General features: G+C 39.5%; 1 pseudogene; it reads right to left on the reverse strand.

The window, feature by feature from the left end:
• Positions 1-11,836: 11,836 nt before the first annotated feature.
• On the reverse strand, positions 11,837-14,209 carry LOC124081572 (arrestin domain-containing protein 4-like; annotated as a pseudogene).
• Between the last annotated feature and the right edge of the window lie 12,968 nt (positions 14,210-27,177).

The raw sequence follows: 27,177 nt of genomic DNA on the forward strand, positions 1-27,177 counted from the left end.
ATCTTCGGTGGAAGCCCCTCTCCTCTTAGGTCCTATGCTATAGTGCATTTTTTTTCAACACTAATGAAATATCCTCCTATATATTTCTTAAAGGAAGGGACTAAGACTGAACTGATCTAATCTTCTCCAAGGTTTTTGTAACTGTGGTCTCTTCTTAAAAGGCAGGGATATGTCTGGAATACACACTGAACAGCTTGACACTTATCACGGCAGCAACAGGACATCAGATATTATAAGGCTGGGGCTGGTGGATGAAATGCCCACAATGCATCATTTGCACACTATTGTACACATGGATCTCATTTGCTGATCTGTTGTTGGAAAAAAGAGGGAAGCAGTACTCTCTTTCATTATCTAATATCTGTATTCCAATGCTCTTATCCTAAATAAAGTAACTGGCATTATGCCTAGTGTACAAAAAAAAACCTCAAGCTTCTTAGTTTCTACAAGACTTGAACCATGGCAAAAGCTCTGACTGCCATCTTTTCTCTAATCTAGCCTGCTATGTGGTTTGGATATGGTTTTCATTCCCCACCAACTGGAAGCTTGGTCCCCAGTGTGACAGTACTAAAAGGCATGAAATCTTTAAGATGTAGGGCTTAATTCATGACTGCCCTTGGAAAAAAATAATGCAGTTTCCTGGAGTGAATTGAGGCTCATAGGAGAGGACTAGAGCAGTTTGTTATAAAGGCATAAACCTGTCCCCTTCCTACTTTCTTGCTTTCCCTTTTGCCATGTAAACTACCTCTCACAGTCTCCTACAACGTGATACCATCCCCCAGGAAGTGACATAGCCACAAGAATCCTCAGCCAAATAAATCTTTTTTTTCATGTTACCCAGTATCAGGTATTTTTTATAACAAAAATACCTGATACAGAAAACAGACTAAAATGAACCTCTCAGAGAAGCCACATTTCATTTCCACAGCTTACTTGTGACCATTTATTTCTTGCCCAAAAGTGCCTCTAAGCAGTTCAGAAATAAGAAATTATCTAAATTAACACCTTTTGGTCAGCAATTCCATTAGAGAATGCACCATACATATGTATATCGCACCCAAACAGAAATGATGCATATATGAAATTGTTCCTCACAATTTTTGAGCAGCAAGAGACTGGATACAACCTAAGTATCTGGGTACTTAGTAATAGGGGCTGAGCTAAACAAACTATACTAATTCCACAAAATGGACTTTCTAAAAAACAACAAGCTTTTCCTCTTCAAAAATACCAGCATCACAAAACATAATGAGATGGGAGCATTCCAGACTAAAGGATTAAAGAGACAATAAAGATTAAATTTAAGACATGACCCTGAAGGGAGAAAAAAAGTTGCTATTAAGAACATCATTGGGGGCTGGGGATATAGCTCAGTTGGTAGAGTGCTTGCCTTGCAAGCACAAGGCCCTGAGTTCGAGACCCAGAACCAAAAAAAAAAAAAAAACCAAACAAACATTAAAGAACATCATTGGGACAAATGATGAAAATTTAACACGCAGTATACATTGAACATTGATAACATTGGCACAATGCTAAATTTCCTAAAATTCATAAGGGTGCTATGGTTATCTAAACTACCATTCATGCTCTTAGAAAATAAAAAAATTTAGGAGTAAAAGAGCATAGCATTGGCCATTTGTACCTTAAGGTCAAAATGGTTCAGAAAGAATAATCTGTGCAATGTGAGCATAAGTCTGTATGATCAGTGTTCTCAATCCTGGCTGAACATTAAAATAACCTGGAGAGCTTTGAAACACCCTGCTGTCCAGAAAACCCCCACAACAATAGAATTCCAAAGCATCCTGGGAATTACTGTTTTCTAAATTTCCAGGTAATTCTAAGGAGCAGCCAAGATTGAGAGTTGGTGACATGTAAAGTTCCTGGATGATTCTTCCTTGTTTACCCTTCTCTTTCTGCCCTCTTCCCTAATCTCTCCTACCTGAAAGCCCCCGGTTGCTCACACTCAGTGTCAAAGTTCACCCTATATACAATGTGCAATGACCTACACCACCATCCAGAAAGCAGTGGAGAGTAGAAATTCCTTAAGTACAAAGAAAGCCTGGGCCTTGGTCATTTCGTGGTCTGAAAGTCACTTCATTCTCTGAGATTGTTTGCTCCTCAGTAGAACAGTGATGTCATAATTTAACTACATAACAGGTCTGTTGTCAGGTTCTCAGGAAATACACAGTAATGGGCCTTGGACACAGAACACCATATAAATAAATCAGATATCTAGAGGCACACAGACCAATTGAGACAAATCTTTATAACAAGTTGAGAAAATTAAAGCTGTAAAGTACACACATAGTAGTATAATGTCATGTCAAAAAGCCACACAAGCAAAACAAGACTGCAATGTGCCTCCAAAAGTTATAAAATGTTTATGGATAAATGTAATAGAAAATGTGCATGGGAATGATAATCCCCAAATTCAGTGGTAACTGCAGGAAGGAGACAGAAGACAATCAGGGGAGGGTGCTCAGGGACAGTCGACTGAATCTATGTTTATTTGTCCTTTTTTAAAAGAGTTTAAATATAAAGCAAATAAGGCAAAATGACAATCTGATAAAACAGTATATAAATTGTAAGAACCATACAGATAAAAAACCCATATCTACTTCCTGACTGAGATTTCACTAAGGATATCTATGCACACTCAGCATGTAGTAAGTAGGTGCTCAAATTTTGTGGATGAAATGGAATGAAAGGGAGGAGAGAAGGGAAGAACTGAGGGAGAAATGAAAGGAATGAAGAACAGGCTCATTCACCTAAATAAAATTTCTTTCAAACATCTGTGCACACTTGAATGTAGTCAACTCTCCCCTGGAACTTATTGCTGTGGTTTCCCCAGGGAAGTAATAAACATCCCAGGCATGTCTGCTTTGGGTATGAACTATAAGGTTAAGTTTATTAAGAAAGATGAGAAGGGAAGCCCAGTATATTCCTGCCTACATTTTCTTAGCAACTGTCACTCTAGCAATCACATAGCACAGTGTCTGGCATACATAACTTAAGACATTTTGTCATGATGTGATTTAGGGACAGGAGTCCTCTGGGTAGATATGAACACTGTGACCCACAGATTACTAGCAGACAGTGCCCCTTGTAAGAATGAGAAAGGTAGAGATGGACCAGCAGCAGGACAATGATACAGCTTGGTAAATGAAATGCAGCCCACATTGAAGACTCTTATGTCCCTCCCTCAACCAGCTGTTCTTGTGTATGGATCAAGAGCATAATCTTTATGGGACAGCCCTGTTGGCCCCTGACTAGATCTCACAGAACCCAGACTTCCCTTTTCCCACCCTACCTAAACCAGGTCTACTGCAGTTTTCTTCTTTCACTTGAGTGTTCACTGCACTGAGAAAAAATAGGGAAAGGGGACAAAAAGGCAGTGTGGCTCAGGAGAAAGGAGGGGAAATTAGCCAAACATTAAACCTCTCCCAATAAATCCTTTCCCAAAAAATAATGGGCCCTGAAGGAAGGAGGCAAATACTGAAATGCTGGACCCTGGACTTTTACCCTTTCCCATTGCTGATCAGGCCTGGAAGGAGAAAAGCAGATAGTAAAGCTTTGGGAAACGATGAACCCCAGAGAAGAAAGGCAATGAAAGGGATCTGAGCTCCTATCTCTCCCGTAACGACGAGAGTTTCAAACTTTTTACAACTGCCTTCCTGAGTTAAAATTTTAACCTGCACAACTAGTTCCCTGACTGTCCCAACGGTATGTCCAAAGCCTCCGATGATTAATTCACCTTCATTGTAAATTATAAAAAAAAAAAAAAAATCCAGGGCTATTTCCATACCCAGAAAATGAGCCCTCCCTTGCCCGATTCATTGACTTCACTGCAAAATAAAAGAAAGCTTGCTGATCCGTTTGAGGTCTGCTCTAGTCCCGGTTATTTGTATTTTCATTATGGTGCCTAAACTCTGTTGGTTATTTTTGCTTACACATTCTTTTTTTTTTTTTAATTTTTTATTGTTGGCTGTTCAAAACATTACATAGCTCTTGATATATCATATTTCACAATTTGATTCAAGTGGGTTATGAGCTCCCATTTTTACCCTATATACAGATTGCAGAATCACATCAGTTACACATCCATTGATTTACATATTGCCATACTAATGTCTGTTGTATTCTGCTGCCTTTCCTATCCTCTACTATCCCCCCTCCCCTCCCCTCCCCTCCCCTCCCCTCTTCTCTCTCTGTCCCCTCTACTGACATTCGTTTGTCCCCCTTATATTATTTTTCCCCTTCCCCTCACTTCCTCTTGTATGTACTTTTGTATAACTCTGAGGGTCTCCTTCCATTTCCATGCATTTTCCCTTCTCTCTCCCTTTCCCTCCCACCTCTCATCCCTGTTTAATGTTAATCTTCTTCTCATGCTCTTCGACCCTACTCTGTTCTTAGTTACTCTCCTTATATCAAAGAAGACATTTGGCATTTGTTTTTTAGGGATTGGCTAGCTTCACTTAGCATAATCTGCTCTAATGCCATCCATTTCCCTGCAAATTCTATGATTTTGTCATTTTTTAATGCAGAGTAATACTCCATTGTGTATAAAGCCACATTTTTTTTATCCATTCATCCATTGAAGGGCATCTAGGTTGGTTCCACAGTCTTGCTATTGTGAATTGTGCTGCTATGAACATCGATGTAGCAGTGTCCCTGTAGCATGCTCTTTTTAGGTCTTTAGGGAATAGACCGAGAAGGGGAATAGCTGGGTCAAATGGTGGCTCCATTCCCAGCTTTCCAAGAAATCTCCATACTGCTTTCCAAATTGGCTGCACCAATTTGCAGTCCCACCAGCAATGTACAAGTGTACCCTTTTCCCCACATCCTCGCCAGCACTTGTTGTTGTTTGACTTCATAATGGCTGCCAATCTAACTGGAGTGAGATGGTATCTTAGGGTGGTTTTGATTTGCATTTCTCTGACAGCTAGAGATGGTGAGCATTTTTTCATGTACTTGTTGATTGATTGTATGTCCTCCTCTGAGAAGTGTCTGTTCAGGTCCTTGGCCCATTTGTTGATTGGGTTGTTTGTTATCTTATTGTCTAATTTTTTGAGTTCTTTGTATACTCTGGATATTAGGGCTCTATCTGAAGTGTGAGGAGTAGAGATTTGTTCCCAGGATGTAGGCTCTCTATTTACCTCTCTTATTGTATCTTTTGCTGAGAAAAAAACTTTTTAGTTTGAGTAAGTCCCATTTGTTGATTCTAGTTATTAACTTTTGTGCTATGGGTGTCCTATTGAGGAATTTGGAGCCATTCTTTCTAAACAGGCTTCCCTAGAACTCGCGAGCAGGTGAGGGAGCGTGGTACCCCACGACCTCCTTTTCCCAGAGTTGCCTGAACCCAGGGGAGGCTGAGGACTGGCTGAGGACGCTTAGGTGACTTCGCTCAGCTTCAGAGTCAGGGTAGGGATCAAGATGGCGATCAAGCCCCCATGGCTCAGAGCTGCACTCCCAACCCCGCCTTCGCCTCTAGATCCGTCAGGCAGTCCTGAATCAGAATGTACCTACCTGTTCATCTTCCTCCAGAGTTTCCACCTCTCCCTCACCTGCTCCGGGGCCACCTCTAAACCGCTGCTGCCCATTGTGACCTGTCGCCATCACCGAGCACTGTGTTCTCGTCACCAAAAAGCTGCCCCGCAGGAAGGACACCATCCCTCCCCCAAGACACAGGGACACCGCTCAGCAGAGGGGCTAACTCCCCACCACCACACGCGGGATTTAAAAAAAAAAAAAAAAAAAAGCGCGGGGGTGGGCAGTCTGAGGAGTCAAAATTTAGAAACCAATTTATTTTAGTTAATGCCTCTCTGTAGCTGGGCGGGCTGAGAACGCATGCGCGATCTCGGTCTCCAAGAAGACCGCCAGCCCTGGTAGTGGGGGCTGGAGCCAGGAAGTGCGCACCAGTGGTCGCTAAGCGTTGTTTAAGAGCTGTAGAGCCCACGGACTGCGTGAGGCAACCTCTCCAGACACTGCTCCTGTCCTCTGCTACTTTCCTTCTGATCGCGGGATTTTGTCTACCTACATTTACGGTCGGCTCTATGGGACAGCAACCTCTGGGGAGTCCTTGCACAAATCTTTCTTAGAGAAAAGTAAACATGATAGGCAAGCATGAAGAGAAGTCCAAAGGGACTTGGCTTTGTTTCCCCACCTGGATGTGACAGATATAAACGTGGACTTGCCTCCTGCTCAATCTCAGACTACATCTGTTGAAAAGCCAAAGCTCTTTGCAACTCTTCTGATTGGTGAGGGTTTTTCCCACTCCAGTTTTACCTCACCTTGCATTAGGACAGCCTCACCAAGGGAAAGGCTGGTTCCCAGGCTGGATGGGCTGCAGCAGTGATGATGCCACACTACTGAGATCCACGGGCAAAGGCCTAAAATCACTTTCAGTGATAATGGAAAACCCAGGGAGCTTGGTCAAATCACTGCCTTGCTCAGCCTGAAATTCCTCTTTTAGCTTTAAGATGTCAGCCTGCAGGAGCCTACAGTCTGTGGAGTTGGGTGTGCTTCCTGCCTTTCCTTCCATTTCAGACTAGGGGGATTGTGAAGCATCACCAATGGATCAGCCCATTTTGAGTACAGATGTTTAGGCCTTGAAGACAAAGTGTACAATCTTGAAAATAAAGAGAGAAAAGATATTAAAAGACCACAAACAAAATATTTAAGAAATCTGGGATAACATTAAAAGGCCAAATTAAAGATTCATTGGAATCGATGAAGGCTCTGAAATAGAAACAAAAGGGAAACACAATCTTTATTTTATTTTTTTATTTACTTTATATTCTGATTTGTTATATATGACAACAGAATGTATTACAATTTATATTACATATATGGAACACAATTTTCATATCTCTGGTTGTATACGAAGTATATTCACACCATTCATGTCTTCATACATGTACTTTAGATAAAGATGTTCATCACATGCCACCATCATTTCTAACCCCATGCCCCCTCCCCTCCCCTCCCCTCCTACCCCTTTGCCCTATCTAGAGCTCATCTATTCCTCCCATGCTCCCCCTATCTACCCCACTATGAAATAGCTTGATGCTGGTATACACAATCTTTTCAATGAAATAATATCAGGAAATTTTCCACACCTTAAGAATGAAATGGAAATTCAAATATAAGAGACATAGGGGTACTCCAAATATACAAAAATCACAGAAGATTTACTCCAAGATACTATTATGAAAATGCCTAACAGAGAATAAGTATAGAATTTTAAAAGATGCTAGAGAAGAATGGCCATAGTTAGAGGGAAACTAATCCAGATGTCAGCTGATTTCTCAAGTCAGCCTCTCAAAGCAAGGATACTCAGCAAAATTAAGCTTCAGAATTGAAGAAGAAATAAAAGCCTTCTATGAAAAACAAAAACTAAAATCATAAGTAGAAAGCCATACTACACAAAACATACTTAGTAAAATATTTCATGAAGAAAAAATAAAAAAATAAAAACCAGCAGATGAGGCCGGACACAGTGGGGAATGCTTGTAATCCCAGTGGCTCAGGAGGCTGAGGCAGGAGAATCTCGATTTCAAAGCCAGCCTCAGCAAAAGCAAGGCACTAAGCAACTCAGTGAGACCCTGTCTCTTAATAAAATACAAAATAGGACTGGGGATGTGACTAAATGGTTGAGTACCCCTGAGTTCAATCCCCAATACCAAAAAGAAAAAAGGAAAAAAAAAAACAGAAGATGGAAGAACTAGACTAGAATAATAGTTAATCAAAGAAAAATCAAACCCAATTTGAACACTAGACTCAAAATGACAGGAAATAAAAATCACCTCTCAATGATAATATTAAATGTAAATGGTCTAAACTCTTCAATCTAAGGGATAGGTTGGCAGATTGGATTAAAAAACAAGACCCGACAATATGCTTTTTGCAAGAGACTGACCTCATAGACAAAGACATTCACAGACTGAAGGTCAAAGGATGGGAAAAAATATATATGGGTCTTGTAAACAAGCAAGGATTTCTTTTATTCATTAATATCAAGGATATACAAAGAACTCAAAAAACTTAACACCAAATAAGTTAATGACCCCATCAATAACTGGGCAAATAAACTAAATAGTCACCTCTCAAAATAAGAAATACAAATGGTCAACAAATATATGAAAAAAAATGTTCAACATCTCTAGTAATTAGAGAAATGCAAATTAAATGTATATTGAGATTTCATCCCACTCTAGTCATAAAGGCAACAATCAAGAATACAACTGTTTTTTCAAGATAACAGTATAGAGAAGGTTGCTTTCCTGACTGCTCCATGGTTTGAAGTCAAGAAAGTAGATAGGCAGTTGCTGAATAAGGTGGGTAAAAACAAAAGGAACTTGACTGGAAAATAATACTGGACATTCAAAGCAAACCAGGGTCTCAGAATTTCAGATACAATAAAATAAAAAAGATCCCCAGTGCCACCACGACGTCTGCCACCAACAGTGGCATCTACTGGAGTGGTTTATCCCTGAGAAAAGTGGAGGGATAAGGGAATTAAAGGAACCCAGCTTTTTAGGATACCTGAAGCATGACTGGGTACAGAGAGATCAGAGCCTAAAGACACTGCCCAACTCACCCTGAAATTCATGTGGCAGGATATCCTTGTATGGGGAAAAAAAAAAAAAAAGCTGCATCTCTCCCAGCTGCTTGTGGAGGACAAAGGAAGGAACAATTTTTGCACCTGTATCAAGGAGGCAAGAAGGCTGGGGGAGCCAACTCCTGGCAAACCCGAGTTTGGCCTAAATTATAGGCCTGACAAATGCATTTGCACAACATACAATGTGCCTAAATGACCAAAAGAAAATCAAACATGGAAAGGGGTTTACACGGGAGAATACAGATTGTGGACACCCACCTGGCTCCTCCCCTTTCCCTCCAATCCATCCAGTTGAGGACCAGCTGGGAGAGAGGTACCTGGTCAGGAATTCAAAAGACATGAGAGGAAGTGATTGAGTTTGGAAACTGAACCCGAGAGGAAAAACCTTGTCAACAAGTGATGGAGGGGATTAAGAATTGGCTCCTCTACCACATGAGTGGAACCCAAAGGTGATCCTCTGGGGAACAGACAGTGCAGACTGGCAACTGCTGGGCCCTGGAGGTGCACTGATTTAAAATCTTCAGACTAATCACCATTCAATGAAGAACCTGGAGCCTAGCTAAACCTAAACACCACCTTAGGAAATCTGCCTACAGGATTTTCTCTCACATGCCAGCAATCCTACCCAGAGTGGGGAACAGGCATCACACTTTAGCCCACTCCACCTAAAACTGCTGAGAAGGAAAGCTAAGAATATTTTGAACACAAATGGGGGAATTTTTATTTTTAATCAATATTTCTTTTAATGTTTTTTTCTTTTTTCTATTTAACTGTGAACTTAATGGTTCATGGACACTTAATACACATTCATATTTGTTTTTTTCTAATTTCAAGCAATTTTTAAGGTGGTTATTTTTCATAGATCAGTATTTTGAGGATGTTTGATTAGTATATTTTGATTTTGTTTTATATTCTTTTATTTTTACTTTTTAAAAATTTTATTTTATATATTTTTTCTCACTTTTCTGTTTCCCTTGATTCTCTTTCTCTTTTCTTTTCCTAAAAGCTAATGTTTATTGTTCTCTTTCATTCCTTAATTTTTTTCTTTTATTTTCTCTCCTCCTCCTTCATAATCTCACATCCTACATCACATCTGTTCTCTTCCTGTATACCATTTGAAACTGTAAACCCTTTTGTAAACTTACTGTTTTTTACTATGAGCAATAATTGATTACACCATTTCTGTCTATAGTGACAGTTAATATTGTAGTTGCCATAGCAAAACCATTTGGTTTAATTCTGTAGATTATTTGCACTGGTTGTTGTTATTATTTGTCTCTCCTTAAACTGTGAGGTCTTGGAAAATTCCAGGGCTACTTTAAGTCCTCAGGGTAGAAACTACTGCTTCAAATTCATATTTTTAGATGGGTAGACATAGAAACAACATGAAAAAGCAAGAAAACAATTTGCCCCAAACAAATCAAAATACTTCAAAACAGAATCCATCAACATCACAGTGGAAGAAATGTCAGAGGAGGAATTTAGAATGTTCATAGTTAAACTTACCTGTGAGGTAAAGAATGATATAAATAATGACATCAGAGAAAAAAAATATGAAGTGAAAAATCACTTCAATAAAAAGATAGAGATTCTGAAAAAAAATTCAAGCAGAAATCCTCAAAATGAATGAATCAATAAATCAAATTGAAAACTCAATGGAAAGCATCACCAGCAGACTAGACCACTTGGAAGACAGAGCTTGAGACAATGAAGACAAAATATGTAATCTTGAAAATATATTTGGCCATGGAGAAAAGATGTTATAAGACCATGAACAGAAATTTCAAAAAATATGGGATAACATGAAAAGACTTGGTATTTAATATTCAATTATTGGTATTCTATAAAATAATGATATCAAAAAATTTCCAAACCTAAAGAATGAAATGGAAAATCAAGTAGAGGAGGCTTACAAAATCCCAAATATACAAAATTACAATAAACTCATGCCAAGACACATTTTTATGAAAATACCTAACATATAGTATAAGGATAGAATATTAAGGGAGCCAGAGAAAAATAAAAGGTCACCTTTAGAGGGAAGCCAATCCAGATCTAAGCTTATTTCTCAACTCAGAGCCTCAAAGCTAAAAGGTCCTGGAATAATATATAACAGGCTCTGAAAGAAAATAGATGCCAACCAAGATTTCTATACCCAGCAAAATTAAGCTTCAGAGTTCATGATGAAATTTAAACCTTCCATGATAAACAAAAGTTAAAAGAATTCACAAGTAGAAAACCTAAACTACAAAACACTCAAATTTTTTCATGAAGAAGAAATGAAAAATAGAATTGAAAATCAGCCAAGGGAGGAACTACACTGGAAGAATAGCCAATCAAAGGAGAAACTAATTCAAATTAAAAACCAGAAATAAATCAAAATGACAAGGATTAAAAATCATTTATGAATAATAACTGTTTTAGTCAGCTTTTTTGCTGCTGTGACTAAAGAACCCCACCAGTACAATTCTAAAGAATGAAAGGTTTATTTGGGGGGTTCATGGTATCAGAGGTCTTAGTCCATAGAAGGCCAGTTCCATTCCTCAGGATTCAAGGTAAGGCTGAACATCATGGTGGGAGAGTGTGGCAGAGGGAAGCAGCTCACATCAGTGAGTAATATGGAAAGAAATCAGGAAGACGCTAAAACCTGAGGGCCTCACTTTGTATTTAGAGTAGGTCATTTTCCCATTCACACATACACTTCTATGCTGCTTGGCTCTTTGCAACTCTTTTCCCAGTGAATCCATGTTGCCTTAACTTCAGGACACCTTTCTTCCATTCTACATTGACAAGCCTTCTTAAAGGCATGCTCACACAGAGTTCCCACCAGTTCCAGACTATATCCACTGCTGAAGAATCCAAGTCTGAATGTAAAAGGAAAACCTTCAATGTGGAGATCACATGATATTGCAAAAGGGTGACACCAGCAGGAATCTGCCCACCAGCAGGTCTTAGCATGTGAGGGTCAAAATAATCCTGCAGTTTCTATTCATCATGGTTGCCATCCATCCCTCTGCTCAGGTCAGCGCAAGTACTCCTTCACTTACTCTGCCATCACCAGGACTTCCATTACATTCTCCAACTTTTTTCATCTTCACCCCATTTTTCAAAGGAGACATATGACCATCATATAAAGTCGCGTAATCATCCTATTGCCCCACTGGAATATTCTCATATTCTTATGTTCTTAAGTTAGTCTTCTTTTCCTCACCCTCATTAAGGCAGGGGAAAGAAGCAATATTCTAATTTGATGATGAACACAGTGATTTCTGAAGTATAGAGAATGAAGGAAACAGGCTCAGTGTCTTCTACATCAGGAGGCCATGGACCAACCTTTGAATAAAGTGACTGAAGCTAGAATTCTTGTATGCAGGCAAACATAGGATAGCATGCTTCTCCCTCACAGTCAGGTGGCTGGAGGGTAAGGAGGAACCTATCTAGAGAATACTTCCTTTTATACCACATTTACATAATTTGGTGGTGCTGCAGGCTGTTCTGGCAGGATCAGTGTCAACCAGTTCATATTCATGATAAACTGGCTGCCAACGCTGGAGTTTCTACTGCCAAAACCATTATAGGGAATGTGCCAATAACTGATTGATGCTCAAGCATCAATTTTTTAGCACCAGGAATGTGAATGTATACAGCTAAGGATAATGCAGAAATCCAGGATGGATGGAGTAACAGGTGGGATTTTGAGAATTTTCTCATTCAAAGTGTCATTACTCCCAGAAGCTATGTGGTTTCCTTACGCACTGGCAATCATGTGACAGATAGTCTTTGTTTTCCTACTAGCCAAATACATTTGGGTTTGGAAAAACAGGTGTTTTGGAACAATCAGAGGAGAAGAAAAATTCTCTATTTCTTTATAGATTGGAATAGCTTCTCCATTACAGTATCCCTTTTTTTCAATTTCAGCATCAGCAAGACTGAACCAAAAGTGACAAAAAAAAAAAAAAACAGCCAACCATTTTCTCAACACAGGAGTCAATAATGCTGGTGCGTTGACATCCACATGACTCACAACCTTGAGTTCTCGTTTTACACCTGATCTGGTATCTTGGGTCATTCCAAAACTGCCTTCACACAATACTGAATGCTTCCCTTTTTCCCAGTAAATGAGGTTACCAAAGATTCAGATGGAAGTTGAAAGCAAAACGGAAATTCATGTTTTCAAGGCTGCAATAAAATGATGGTTTTACCGGCAGGGGGCTCACGACCTTGAACCTCCAGGCATAGTTATGCTGGTAGAGCCACAAGTTCTGCAGCCTCCAGCGCAAGTGCCCAGCCATGATCTCGGCGCTGGAGTAGCAGCCCTTGCGCTCTTCTAACACCAGACCAGGCTTTTCACCGGCCCTAGAAACCCAAGGCCACCATAGTCCCCTCCTCTCCTCCCCTCCGGCCAGCGACAGCTACCTCGTCACTGAAGTCCAGAGAGGCTGCTGTGAAGGGTGCCTGCCACGCGCCAAGGGCCCCCGGAGGCCGCTGTGCTGTGCCCTACGAAGCACCAATCCACCTGGGGACCTGCCTCTTTAACAAACCTAACTTGGACTTTTTTTTTTTCCTTTGTTGCGGGGAGTACAGGAGATTGAACCCAGGGGTGCTTAAACACTGAGATACATCCCCAACCCTCTTTATATTTTGAGACAGGGTCTCTCTAAATTTCTGGGGCTAGCCTCAAACTTAGGATCCTGCTGACTCAGCCTCCCCAAGAGCCTGGAATTACAGACATATTCCACCACACCATTGTCACTGAAATCTATTCAGTAACTTCGCTTTGGGGAAAGATCTCATATCACCTCCTGGCAAACCTCCATGACACTAGCTAAGAAGCATCTTGAAAAGGGTTCTATTGTCTGAATTTAGACTGCTCTTGGGGTCAGAAACCTCTACATATTTGGGACCCCACACAGATACCACAGCACTGACTTGGAATTGAGTAGTAGCTGCCTCACAAATTCATCCATATCCAGCAGAGTGATTCCAACCCAAGCTCACTGGATACTTTGCACTGTAGGAGACAGATGTTATGACACAGAAAGGAATGGAAGGCACTGTCCTCGATAAACAGGAGATGAGGGAAATTGTCCTCTGAGATAGGGGCATGGTCAGCCACCTGTGGATTCCTGCCAGTGCCAGGACTGAAGGTAGGTGACCATACAGTTACCATCATATCTCCCCACTCTGCCATGCTCAGGTGCAAGTTACCAATAGGTCTGGGAGGCAATACTGTGGTTTCTGTTGCTGTCCTGTGCACAGGAGCCTTGAGAAACTCTGGTGCTCCTGATATCATTCTGCCCTGGCAGTGTACAGCTGGAGGAGTTAAGAATAATTTTGTCTGACTGTAGCCATGTTCTCACTCCTACAGCTGAAGGCGCCAAGGAGACAGATATCACCCCACTTATGTATGTTTGACCAAAGGGGACTATGTCTGAGGTTCAGCTCACAGGCAGGCATTGCTACCCAAGTAGCAAAAAGGAGTTCCATGATTCCCCACCTCTGCACTTTCTCTAACCGCACACTGATGTCAGTACTGGGTATAGGGACCACAGACTTGGTGCTGAAATTCTCATCATCACCTCTCCCCATCCACTTCTGGGCCAACAGCAGTTATTTATGCCCTTCTATATTGCTGGCACCACCCATGTCAGAGTCCCATATTAGTAGCATCAATAGGGCCTGAGGAATACCCCACCACCAAGTAGAGGATACCATACCTACTTCAGGAGTAGCCACAGAGTGAGCACCCAGAATTTTAAAAAAAATGATCATAATAGCTCAGGGAGATCCAAGGGGGTACAAGGAAATAGTTAAATGAAATTAGATAGACTAGAGGATATGAAGGAGAAATTTAGCAAAGACATAAAAATCTTGAAAAAGAGAAATCTTGGAAATGAAGAGCTCAATAAGTCAAATAAGAACTGCAGTTGAAAGCCTCCAAAAAATAATAGATAAAGCAGAAAAATCTCTGAATTTAAGACAATTTTTAGTGAATTACAACATTTTGAAAAATGTTCCAGTGAAACAAAAAAGAAAAAGAAAAGAAAAGAAAAAGAATGAAGAAAGCATTCAAGATATCTTGGTCACCATTTAAAAATGAACAAATCTACATTTCTTAGAATATCTGAAGTTGAGAAGAAAAGAGTTAAGGTCATAGAAAATCTATTTAATGATAAAATAGTAGAAAACTTTCCTAATTCTGGAAAATATACAGACATCCATGTAAAGGAGGCTTATCTGACCTCAAATAGACATGACAAGAAAATATATTTATAATTTTATATTATATATATTATATAACCAAACTGCCAAAACACCATGCACATTTAAGGGTCCCCAATTTGGATCCTTTCAAAATTATGAGACTTGTTTTGTACACCAGCATATTATCTATTGGGATAAAAGTTTCTCCTGTAATTAAAAATAAATTGTACTCTGTAGTTTCTTGATATTTTTATATATGCCAATTTGGTCAAATTAGTTTATCTGCTTTCAAGTCTTTTACAACCTTACTGAATTTTTGTGTACTTATATAACCAATTAATGACAGAGGAATGCATTTGAGGATTTGTGTAATTTTTCCTTATACTTATGACACTTTTGCTTCAAGTATTTTGAAATTCTATTATTGTTGCATGTCTATGCTCAAATGATATTTTAATTATGACCAAATGAAAGGATAACAGTTTCTCAACTTCTCCTTTTATTATAATCAAATGTCCCTCTTTGTTGTTGGTGGTGCTAATGCTGCTGCTGCTGCTGCTACTGCTGCTGCTGCCACCACTGCTGATACTGCTGCTGAGATAGAACTGCAGGCCTGTACATGCTAAGTGCATACTCTGCCACTGAACTACATCCCTAACCTTTAAATGTCCCTCTTTATTCCAAGTAATATTCTATTCTGAAACATAGTTTTCAAGACTTTATGATTAAGCATTGGCTCATATGTATTTTCCATCATTTTATTTTTAAACTTATCTATATTTGTACAGGATGCATGGAAATAAGCAGTGTAGTACGTTCTTGAATTACCGAGCATTTTGACAATTTCTTTCTACTTTTAATTGGCATAGTCACTTTATTGACATTTAATGCAAGTACTTATATCTGGAATTTGTATTTACCTTCTCCTTGTTTGTTTTTCCATTTGCTTTTTATTCCTTTATCCTTTTCTCCTGTCATTTTTAAAATTAAATAAGTATAATTTTACTCCATTTTTGCTTTCTATTGGCTTATTAACTCATATTCTAGCTTTTAATTTCTACTTTTGGTGGGGGGATGACCAGGGATTGAACTCTGAGCCACATCCCTAGCCCTATTTTGTATTTTATTAAACAGGATCTCACTGAGTTGCTTAGCGTCTTGCTTTTGCTGAGGCTGGCTTTGAACTTGCAATCCTCCTGACTCCACATCTCAAGCCACTGGGTTTACAGGTGTGTGCTACCATCGCTGGCTCTAATTTCTATTTTAAAGTTTGAAATATGCACATATCACTTAAATTATCATAGTCTGTATTCAAACAATATAAAACTTTTTTGTATGTTCTTACATGTTTCAAGATGAAGACTAGTCACTAGAAAAATCAACCAAATCATTAGAGGGTTATATTTAGGGAGTGACAATCACCAGGGAGGTAAAGGAATCAGCTTTGTGGTTGTGATCAATCAAATTGTCAATGATTTAATCAATCAACCAAAGCAACCTCTGAAGCTTTCCAGGCAATGTGTTCACAAGGTGCTGTGCTCTGATTCCCTGGGGAAAGGATGGAAGCTCTGTGCTTCCTTCCATACTTTGCCCTATGTGTGCCCTTTGTAATATAACTGGAACTGTAAGTATAACACTTTTCTGATTTCTGAGTTATTCTAGTGAATTATTGAACCTGAGCTCCTTGGTTAGTTTTTTCTTTCTATGTAGAATCCCAAAGAACCCACAAAGTTTCTCAGGACACAGAAGTTTGATGTCTACATCTGCATACCCTTCAGCCTCTGTCACTGGGGTCCCAGTCTCTTTATCTGCTCAATTACTCAGGACCTATCTCCATGAATATTTATGACATCCTGTGTTATTTGCTCTGGCAACCTCTATAAATGCACTAGTCCAAATCAACATCTGCTGAGACTCATGTTTCACTCTGTTGGATCCTCTTCAAGTCTCTGGCTGTGTTTTCCACTTCAAAACTCACTTTACTCTGTATTTTGCCAGACCTTATATATTCCAGAGGGGGGTGCAGGATGGGCTGCTTTCTACACAGCAATGGGTTGGCCCCCATAAACTACTAGATCCTCAAGATTTACCCTCTCATGTATGTGAAAAAAAAATTATGCCAAGCAGTCAAAGTACTAACATCATGCCCATGAGTGGCTGATACCTTTCCACCCACCCAATGACAAGTCAGACATCTCCATTCTTCCATGCAGAATGCTTGCCATCTCTGATTATATATACACCAACCCAGATCTTGTATATCTGCTCAGAAAAGTTTCTTCCAGGATTATTCTTGCCATTTTCTGTCCTCATGGACTGTATTAAATGACTTCTAGCGAGCTCCTAAAGGATGTGCCTAAACCCTCACTTGCAACCAGATGGCATCTATTTGAGCTGCCTTCCTCTCAGACATCCCACCCTGAGTTGAGGTGCCTTGGTTTGTAGTCTAAAAATTCTTCCCTTTCTCTCTATTGCATTCAATATATTGGTCTTGCACATTATTCATCATATTAAGCTCTGGATGTGTGATTTCATCTGGTGCCTTGTCTCAAGGTATACATGTTCTTTAATCAAAAATATCTAGGACTCCAGAACCAGGTTAATTCCATTGATATTAGGAAGGGTGACAGAGGCACCTCCATGGCATGGCTGACTTTGTACAAGACCCACTTCAGCCCCTCCTATAGTCTTTGATCACACCATCTCTTCTACTGATGACACTTTCTACACTAGTCAGTCCCCAGGTATCTGATCTTCCTCCCTCATCGTGGGCCTGTTTTATACAAATAAAAGCTAGAGGTAGGTGAGGGGGTAGAGTCTTAGAAAATCATAAGTGTATAGTCTAGCATGTTTGCATATTTTCTTCTTAATTTTTAACTTCCTTTTTAGACAAGTTTTAGTTTACAGAAAAATTAAGATACAAACAGTTCCCAAATACTCACTGATCCTTCATATGCATAGCATGCCCCATTATAATCCCCCCACACTCACACACACACCAAGTTGATATGTTTGTTACAACTGACACATTTGTTCATTGACACATTATAATCACCCTGTGTTAGTCAAATTTCTATTACTGTGGTAAAACATCTGAGAAAATCAACTTAAAATACAAAAAATATTTTGGCTCATGGTTTCAGAGGTTTCATCTCATGGAAATTTAGATCTGTAATTTCTGGACCTCTGGGGAGGAATAATGTTATGGAAGGGGAGACTTGGAAGAGCAAAGCTGCTCACTTAATGGCTTCCAGGAAGCAGAGAGAGAGGAAGGGGCCAGGTACAAAATACACCCTTCAAGTTCATGTCCCCCAATGACCTACTTTTTCCAGCTAGGCCCACCTCTTAATTTTCTACCATCATCCAATAGCACATCAGCTATGAATCCATAAATGAACTAATCCATGATGAGGTCAGAGCCCTCATCATTCCATCACTCTCAAAAGCTCCACCTCTGAACATTGCTGCATTGAGGACAAAACCATCAACATATATGCCTTTAGGGGACATTCCAGATCCAACCCACAATGCAACTAAGGTTGCTCTTGGTTCCTACTGTTCTACATGCCAAAGATTTGGACAGATGAATAATGGCATATATTCACTTTTATAGTATCATTCCAAATATTTTTAGTGCCCTAAAAATCCTTTGTGCCTTTTCATACCCAATGAAGCTCCTGGCAACCACTGCTCTTTTGACTTTTTCCAAATTTGACCTTTCATCTATAGATTGAAATCATACAATTTGTAGCCTTTTTAGAGTGTCTTCTTTTGCTTAGTATTACACATTTAAGATTTAAGCTTCTCAACATCTTTTAATGGCTTAATAGCTCATTTCTTTTTAGTACTGAATAGTATTCCATTTTTTTAAATATTCCATAGTTTATTAATCCACTCACCTACTGAAACTCATCCTGGTTGTTTCCAAGTTTTGACAGTCATGAATAAAGCTTCTAGAAACACCCATGTACAGGTTTTTGTTTGAACAAATATTTTCAGTTCCTTTGGGTAAATATCAAGGAACATGGATGTTGAGTATACCAAGCCGTCTTCCAAAACAGATGTACATTTTGCATTCCTACCTGTAGTAAAGGAGAGTTCTTGATGGTCCACACTTTTGCAATCATTTAATAGTGTCAGTGTTTCAGATTTAGTCATTCTAGTATGTAGTGGTACAAAATTGATGTTTTAATTTGTTTTTCTCTGATAATGTATGATGTGGAGCCTATTTTTTATTTGATTTTTTTGTTATCCATAGACTTTCTTTGATGAGGTTTTTGTTAAGGTCTTTGACTCATTGTTGAATGGTGTTATCTGTTTTCTTATTGTTAATTTTAAGGGTTCTTCGTGTAGTTTAGAAAATAGTCCTCTACCAGGTGTGTTTTTTGTAAGTACTTTTCTCCCAGTATGGGGAGAAAAATTCATTCTCCTAATATCACCTTTCATAGAGAAGTTATAACTTTAATGAAGCCCAGATTATCAATTATTTCTAATATGGATTCTTTTGTTATGTTAATTCTAAAAAGTCATTGCCATACCAAGGTGATCTAGGTTTTCTCCTATGCCATCTTTCAAGGTTTTTATGGTTTTGCATGCTATATTTTGAGTAAATTTTTGTGGAGGGCATAAATTCTGTGTCTAAATTCACTGTCATGCTTGTCCACTTTTTACAACTGTTTTGTTAAAAATATTATTTTGTTAAAAAAAATATTTTGTTAAAAATATTGTGCCCGCAGTCTGGCTGGGCACAATCAGGAGCCACTTGTCAAAAGAAACTAACTTTATTTTTAGAACCACACAGGCCAAACAAAACAGCCTCTCAGGAAAAACCCTCAGAGCCTCAACTGCCACCACCGGCTTTCCACAAGCCTCTCTCTCCCACACAAGCTTCTCTCCACCTCCCACAATCCTCCTGCTCTTGAGGCCGATTGGCTGGGTCACGTGGGCGGAGCCAAAAAAGTCCCCCAATGAGCAGCTCCGTGGTCTGAAAGGGCAGGGAAACAGCCCAATGAGCATCACCGCAGAGGAGCCAATCAGCTAGATGTTGCTGGGGCTGAGGAGCCAATCAGCTAGATGTTGCTGGGGCCGCTATGAGCCAATCATCAGCCGGCAGCTGGAAGTTTGCTGGCAGCTGGAAGTTTGCTGGGGCCCCTTCGGCTGTGGCTCTCAACATCTCCCCCTCTCTGTTTAAACAACAAGCATGTGGCTTAGGGACCGTGACTGTTAGGCAGTCCAATTCAACATATGGTCCTTACCCGTCATCGGATGAACTGACCTCTAGGCGTCAGCCTCCTGTCTTAGGTTGGTACCACTGCAATTGGATCATACCCGTCACTGACTACCGGTCCAGCATACAGCTATACTTGTGGATAGGCCTTTGCACCAGTGGGGGGGTGAGGTTCTTTGCCTCACCTCTGTTGGCCCCCAAATTTTAGACCATCACTAGTAGAGGAGGATGCAAAATGCCATGACATTAAGCCAATTGAGGGCTCCTTTGAAAAATTGTACCACCGGTGACATCATCAGCAAAAATACCCCAACACTACCACAAGTCGCTGCACCAACAGATAGTTCACAATGCATACAGGTGAGCTCACAATGTGTCCAGGCAAGTTCTGCAAGCAGTTCAGTGATGGCTATTGTAGAAGCTGTAGATTGGTTTTATCTTTGACTTCACCAGCACTGGGATGAAGATAGGAATTCTGGCAATAATGGCTAAAGAAAAAATTATGTAACATTCCAGAAGGCACTAAAAGAAAACAATTTTCTTAACAATTTACATTGTCTTCACCGGCACTGGGATGAAGATAGGAATTCTGGCAATAATGGCTAAAGAAAAAATTATGTAACATTCCAGAAGGCACTAAAAGAAAACAATTTTCTTAACAATTTACATTATCTTTAAGAGAATTATTAAATATAATGAAAAGGAAAGGTGAAAGTAAACAAACAGATCTGTTAACCTTCTTTTTTGTTTACATATTAAAACAATCCTCAACAGTTGTTTACCCAATTTAAATTAAACCATATAAATCACGTGAGAAAAAATATTTGGATCCATTTTATCATGAGCGCTCATCATATATGATATATGGACATACGTACATTCAAACATATAACACAAAACACAAGTGTGCACACATAATATAATACATGCAACACATAACATTATAGTAAAGGCCTTATAACTTTTTACAGGTGAAATCTCCATTGCAATGTTTAAAAACTCTATAGTCAAAAAATAGAACTGATCAGCAAAACATTAACCTAGGTCTGTATGAGCTCAAAAAACAAAATAGAACTTCATGATATGGCAAAGGGCAATAATAAAATAGATATTGAAAAAAGCATCCTGGTTCTGTTGCAGATGTAAGAATAGCCAAACTGGAGTTTTGGATATCAGTTGTTATGGATTTGAGCCAAATCATCTTCTTTTTGGTCTGTAGAAATCGCTTTAGTTAATCTTTCTGGAATCCAAATCGGCTGCTGTTCTCCCTGTGGAAACACACAAACAGACCCCCGACTCCAGACAATTACTGGGTCAGGACCTTTCCATTGTCCTGTTAGAATATCCTTCCAAAGTACCTTGGGCTTATGCACATTTTTTGGACACATATGCCTTTCCGCAGCACTAAGTCCTGATGAATCCAAATTTAAAAAGTTTATAGTAAAAAGGGTTATTTTAAGTTTATCTTTGGGGAATACATACCCCTTCCCAATTCCTTCTTTTTGCTTTAATAAGTACATTTTAATAGTTTGATGAGCTCTTTCAACTATGCCTTGTCCCTGTGGATTGTATGGGATTCCTGTTATATGAGTAATGCCAAATGTTGAGCAAAATTGTTTAAAAGAGGTAGAAGAATAACCAGGGGCATTATCTGTTTTTAACTGTTTTGGAACATGCACAGTGGCAAAATTTTGTAAGTAATGAGCTATAACATCTTTAGTTTTTTCTCCAGCATGAAGGGAGCCCATCAAAAATCCAGAAGAAGTATCAACTGTAACATGCAAATATTTTAATTTTCCAAATTCTGGCAAGTGTGTGACGTCCATCTGCCAAATATGGTTAGGTATCAGTCCTCTTGGATTGACTCCAAGATTAACTTGTGGTAAAAAGGTCACACAATTTTGACATTGTTTTATTATTTGTCTAGCTTGTTCCTTAGTTATTTTAAAGCGATTTTGTAAAGTATTAGCATTGACATGGAACTTTTTATGAAAATTTATAGCTTCTTCTAGTGTAGAGAAAATATGTATGTCATGTGTAGTTTTATCTGCTAAATCATTGCCCAAACTAAGGGCTCCAGGCAATCCTGTATGTGCCCTGATATGTCCTATAAAGAATGGATCTTTTCTGTCCCAGATTAGACTTTGTATAGTGGAAAGCAAAGAGAAAACAGTAGAAGAAGGGGAAATCCTACCAGCATCTTCAAGAGATACTATAGCATTAACTACATACTGACTATCAGAAAATAAATTAAATACAGAATCTTTAAACATCACAAAAGCTTGTAAAACTGCATTAAGCTCTACCTTTTGAGCTGATTGTTTGGGTACTAAAAATGTAAAAGTTTGATCAGGGGTAACTACTGCTGCTGTACCATTATTTGACCCATCAGTGAATATATTTGGAGCATTCATGATAGGTGTTTTTCTTGTCATTTTTGGAAAAATTACAGGATGCAATGACCAAAAAGACAATAAAGGATTAGATGGTAAGTGGTTATCAAATGAAACATTAGATTTGCACATGATTATTGCCCAAGTATTTAACTCATTAGCTAACTCATCAATTTGATTCATAGTATATGGAGTAATAATTTTATTGGGAGAAATTCCAAACACTCCTTTTGCTGCTTTTATTCCTTTGAGTATTAATTGTCCTACAGCCTCAGGATACCTAGTAAGAATAGTGTTAGGAGAATAAGATAAATGTATCCATAATAATGGACCTTCTTGCCAAAATACTCCTGTAGGAATATTTTTTGTTGGTAGTACAATAAATAATAAAGGCAAACTTATATCGATTCTATCCAAATGCATATTTTCCATATATGTTTCAATGATTTTTAATGCCTTTCTTGCTTCAGGCGTTAACATTCGGGGTGAATTTGGATCTGATGGAACTTTTAGGATATCAAATAAAGGTCCCAACTCTCCTGTAGGTATACCTAAATAAGGCCTTATCCAATTTATGTCTCCTAATAACTTTTGAAAGTCATTAAGTGATTTGAGTTGATCTACTCGTATTTGAATTTTTGGTGGACGGATCATGGTTGAGGATAATAGAACTCCTAAATAATTAATTGGAAAATTTAATTGTACTTTATCTATTGCTATCTCTAGATTATAATTTTTAATAAGTTTGTAAGTGTGGCATAACATTCTAGCAATGTGTTTTTATCTTTGTGTGCTAATAATACATCATCCATATAGTGAAATATTTGTAGTTCAGGATTTTGATTTCTAAGTGGCTGGATTACTTTGTTAACATAAATTTGACACATAGTTGGGCTGTTAGCCATCCATTGAAGGAGTACTTTCCATTCATATCTTTGATCAGGACCTTCATGATTCAGTGCAGGGATAGTAAATGCAAAACGTGGACTATCCTCAGGATAAATTGGAATTGAAAAAAAACAATCTTTAATATCTATAACTAAAACATACCAGGTTTTTGGCAAAGCAGACAACTGAGGAATCCCTGATTGAGCAGGTCCCATAATAACCATCTCATTATTAATGGCTCTTAAATCTTGCAATAATCTCCATTTACCAGATTTCTTTTTGATGACAAAAATGGGAGTATGATGGGGAGATACAGAAGGTTGTATATGTCCTTCCGCTAATTGTTGTTTGACCAGGTCATGGGCTGCTTGTATCTTTTTTTAGTCAGGGGCCACTGAGGAACCCATACTGGTCTTTCTGATTTCCAAGTAATTTTTATTGTCTCACTGGCCCTTTCTGAAAATCCAACCCATGTCTTTCTGTTCCTTGATCTATTTGTATTGGTGCTGCTATACCTTGTTCTTGTTTTTCTAATTTTTTTCCTTTCCTAAAACCTTGTCTAGTCATAATAGTGGGTGCATTTTGGTTGATGTTATTTGTTAATGTCAAACCTAATTGATCTAGGACATCTCGTCCCCATAAATTTACGGGAAGATGATCCAATACATATGGCTGTATAGTTCCTTCACATCCTTCAGGATCCTTCCAATCTAATACCATTGCACTTCTATGGGGATTAGTCGCCACTCCTAGGCCTCGAAGCGTTTGAGTGGCTTGTTGTAATGGCCAATGTTTTGGCCATTCTTGACGAGAGATGATGCTAAGGTCTGCACCTGTATCCAGTAGCCCATTAAATTCATGTCCTTGAATATTTAGTTTTAGCATGGGGCAAGAATCTAAATTTAAAGAAAGCATAGCCCAATCTACACCTGTGGAGCCTAATCCCTTGGAACCTCTTTCTACAGTACGACTGGAAAATTTATCATGTAGGCTGGGTATTATTAGTAACTGTGCTATTCTATCTCCTGGTGAAATTACTGATATACCCTTTGGAGAACTGGCTATAATTTTTATTTCACCTTCATAATTGGGATCAATTACCCCAGGACTTATCATAAGTCCTTTTAGAGTAGAAGAGCTGCGTCCCAATAATAAGCCTACTGTTCCTTTGGGAAGAGGTCCTTTCACCCCTGTGGGAATGATTTGAACTCCCATCTCTGGAGTTAGTACTGCTCTGGCGGAGGCGCAGATGTCCAACCCTGCGCTCCCTCTGGTTTGTCTGATGAGGGATCTGATGGACAATGTGTCCTGGGCACTACCCTGATGGGGTTGCTGGGTTCCTCCAGTGCTCCGTATATTTGTGGTTTTGGGCCCCGGAGCATTGGGCCCCCCTGTCCATTTTTTGGCAATGGGGCCCGATGCCTTTCTCCATGATATCGTGGATAAACACCTGGTCCTTGTTCATTTTTTGATAATGGAGTACCCTCTATGGTGGTTTGAGAACGGCATTCATTAGCCCAATGTCTCCCTCTATGGCATCGTGGGCAAATACCTGGTATTCTACTCCTTTGATACCTAGTTTTGTTAAACCCTCCTCCAATGGGGCAATTCCTTTTAAAATGTCCTGTTTGTTCACAATTGTAGCATGTTCTTGGCCTGGCATCTAAAGCCTGTTTTACTGCAGCTGCCACAATTTGCCCTTGTTCATTAATGTCTCTGGCATCTAAAGCCTGTTTTACTGCAGCTGCCATGACTTGCTCTTGTTCATTAATGTCTCTACATAATTTAATATATGTGTTTAAATCTTCATGTTTCCATGGTCTAATGATATCTCTGCACCAACGATTCGCTTGCTCATAAGCCAGGTGTTTTAGTAATGGCATTGCTTGTTCTGTATTCCCAAAAACTCTGGTAGCTGTTTGAATAAGCCTATCTACAAATTCAGCATAAGGTTCATTAGCTCCTTGTATTACCTTAGATAATTGACCTTGTAAACCTCCATGTCCTTGTAAAGCCTTCCATGCCTTAATTGCATCTGCAGCAATTTGTGCATATACGCCAGGATCATATGCAATTTGTTGCTGCTGATCCTCATAAGGTCCCTTTCCTAACAACATATCTAGATTTCTCTGAGGATAACCAGCTGCTGCATTTCGCCTAGCCGTCTCCTTGCAAAATTCCTCATTGGCAACCTTCCATAACAGGTATTGTCCTCCATTTAGCACAGCTTTACACATATTAGCCCAATCTGCTGGTGTCATGTTCAAGTTGTTAATGGATTCGACCATGCTTACAGTGAAGGGTGCTTGAGGACCATAGGTTGTTACAGCCTCTTTTAGCTGCTTCACTGTTTTGAAATTTAAAACTTCGTAAAATCGCTGCCCTCCTGCCTCAAATACAGGGCATGTTAATATTTGAGATCTTGTCTCAGGATCCCAACTATCAACTGCGGAGGTTGGGGACCTCCCAGCATATGGAGGTGGCCTTGTTGGTTGGACACTTACGTCCTCTGGTGATAGAAAGGTGTTAGTAGCAGTCTCCTGTTGTAACTTTCCCCCTGATGGCTTTTTCTGTTTTACACTTTCTTTCTCTGTCTGACTAGCTTGAGAGGCCTTCTCTTTTACTTGAATCTTTTCCTCTGTCTGACTAACTTGAGAGACCTTCTCTTTTACTTGAATCATTATGTCTTCTTCTTCCTCTACCATTGTCTGAACTGAAGGCTTTGGACTAAGCAAACAAGATATGAACGTCCACAATGGCAATGTGCCAACTGGCAGAGTCCCTGGGCTTTTCTTTTCTATTCTTTTTAAATCTTCACCATGATGGTTCCATTGTGATATATTTAACAACTCCTCCTTAAAAAGCCATGGGCTACATTTTTGTATTGTATCAACGTATGCCCTGATTGTTCTTGATTTTACTGAGATGCCTCCTTCCTCTAACAATTTACTTAACACTCTTTCAGTTTGTTTTTTACTAATTTCTGATCCCGTATTTCTACTATAATACAACCCAACAAGATAACGCCTAACAAAACTGAAACTGAGTGAAACAAAATTGGAACAACACAAAATCATTATAATAGCCTCCTGAAATGTCCATCCGTCCTTTCTCCCTATCTGTTCCTCAGATGTGAGCGGTTTTTCTTCCATCTTACACATCTCCAGGGACAGGCAACTTAAAACAAAAGTGAAACAAAATAACAAAAGAAGAATCTTAAAATGGCTACCCATCCTCTCGCCCTGCCCTCAGGGGCGAGCAGTTCCCTTACCCTCAGTCGCTCCCCGTGCAAGCCACCAAATGCCGCAGTCTGGCTGGGCACAATCAGGAGCCACTTGTCAAAAGAAACTAACTTTATTTTTAGAACCACACACACCAAACAAAACAGCCTCTCAGGAAAAACCCTCAGAGCCTCAACTGCCACCACCGGCTTTCCACAAGCCTCTCTCTCCCACACAAGCTTCTCTCCACCTCCCACAATCCTCCTGCTCTTGAGGCCGATTGGCTGGGTCACGTGGGCGGAGCCAAAAAAGTCCCCCAATGAGCAGCTCCGTGGTCTGAAAGGGCAGGGAAACAGCCCAATGAGCATCACCGCAGAGGAGCCAATCAGCTAGATGTTGCTGGGGCTGAGGAGCCAATCAGCTAGATGTTGCTGGGGCCGCTGTGAGCCAATCATCAGCCGGCAGCTGGAAGTTTGCTGGCAGCTGGAAGTTTGCTGGGGCCCCTTCGGCTGTGGGTCTCAACAATTATCTGTGTTCCATTGAGTTGCCTTTACTCCTTTGTAAAATATCGATTGATATATATGAACACTCTAAACTGTTATTGAGATGTGTGTGTGTGTGTGT

The sequence above is a fragment of the Marmota monax genome, unplaced genomic scaffold, assembly GCF_021218885.2.
Source record: "Marmota monax isolate L192 unplaced genomic scaffold, Marmota_monax_Labrador192_F-V1.1 WCK01_AAM20220418_F8-fsc00611, whole genome shotgun sequence".
Classification (NCBI taxonomy): Eukaryota; Metazoa; Chordata; class Mammalia; order Rodentia; family Sciuridae; genus Marmota; species Marmota monax.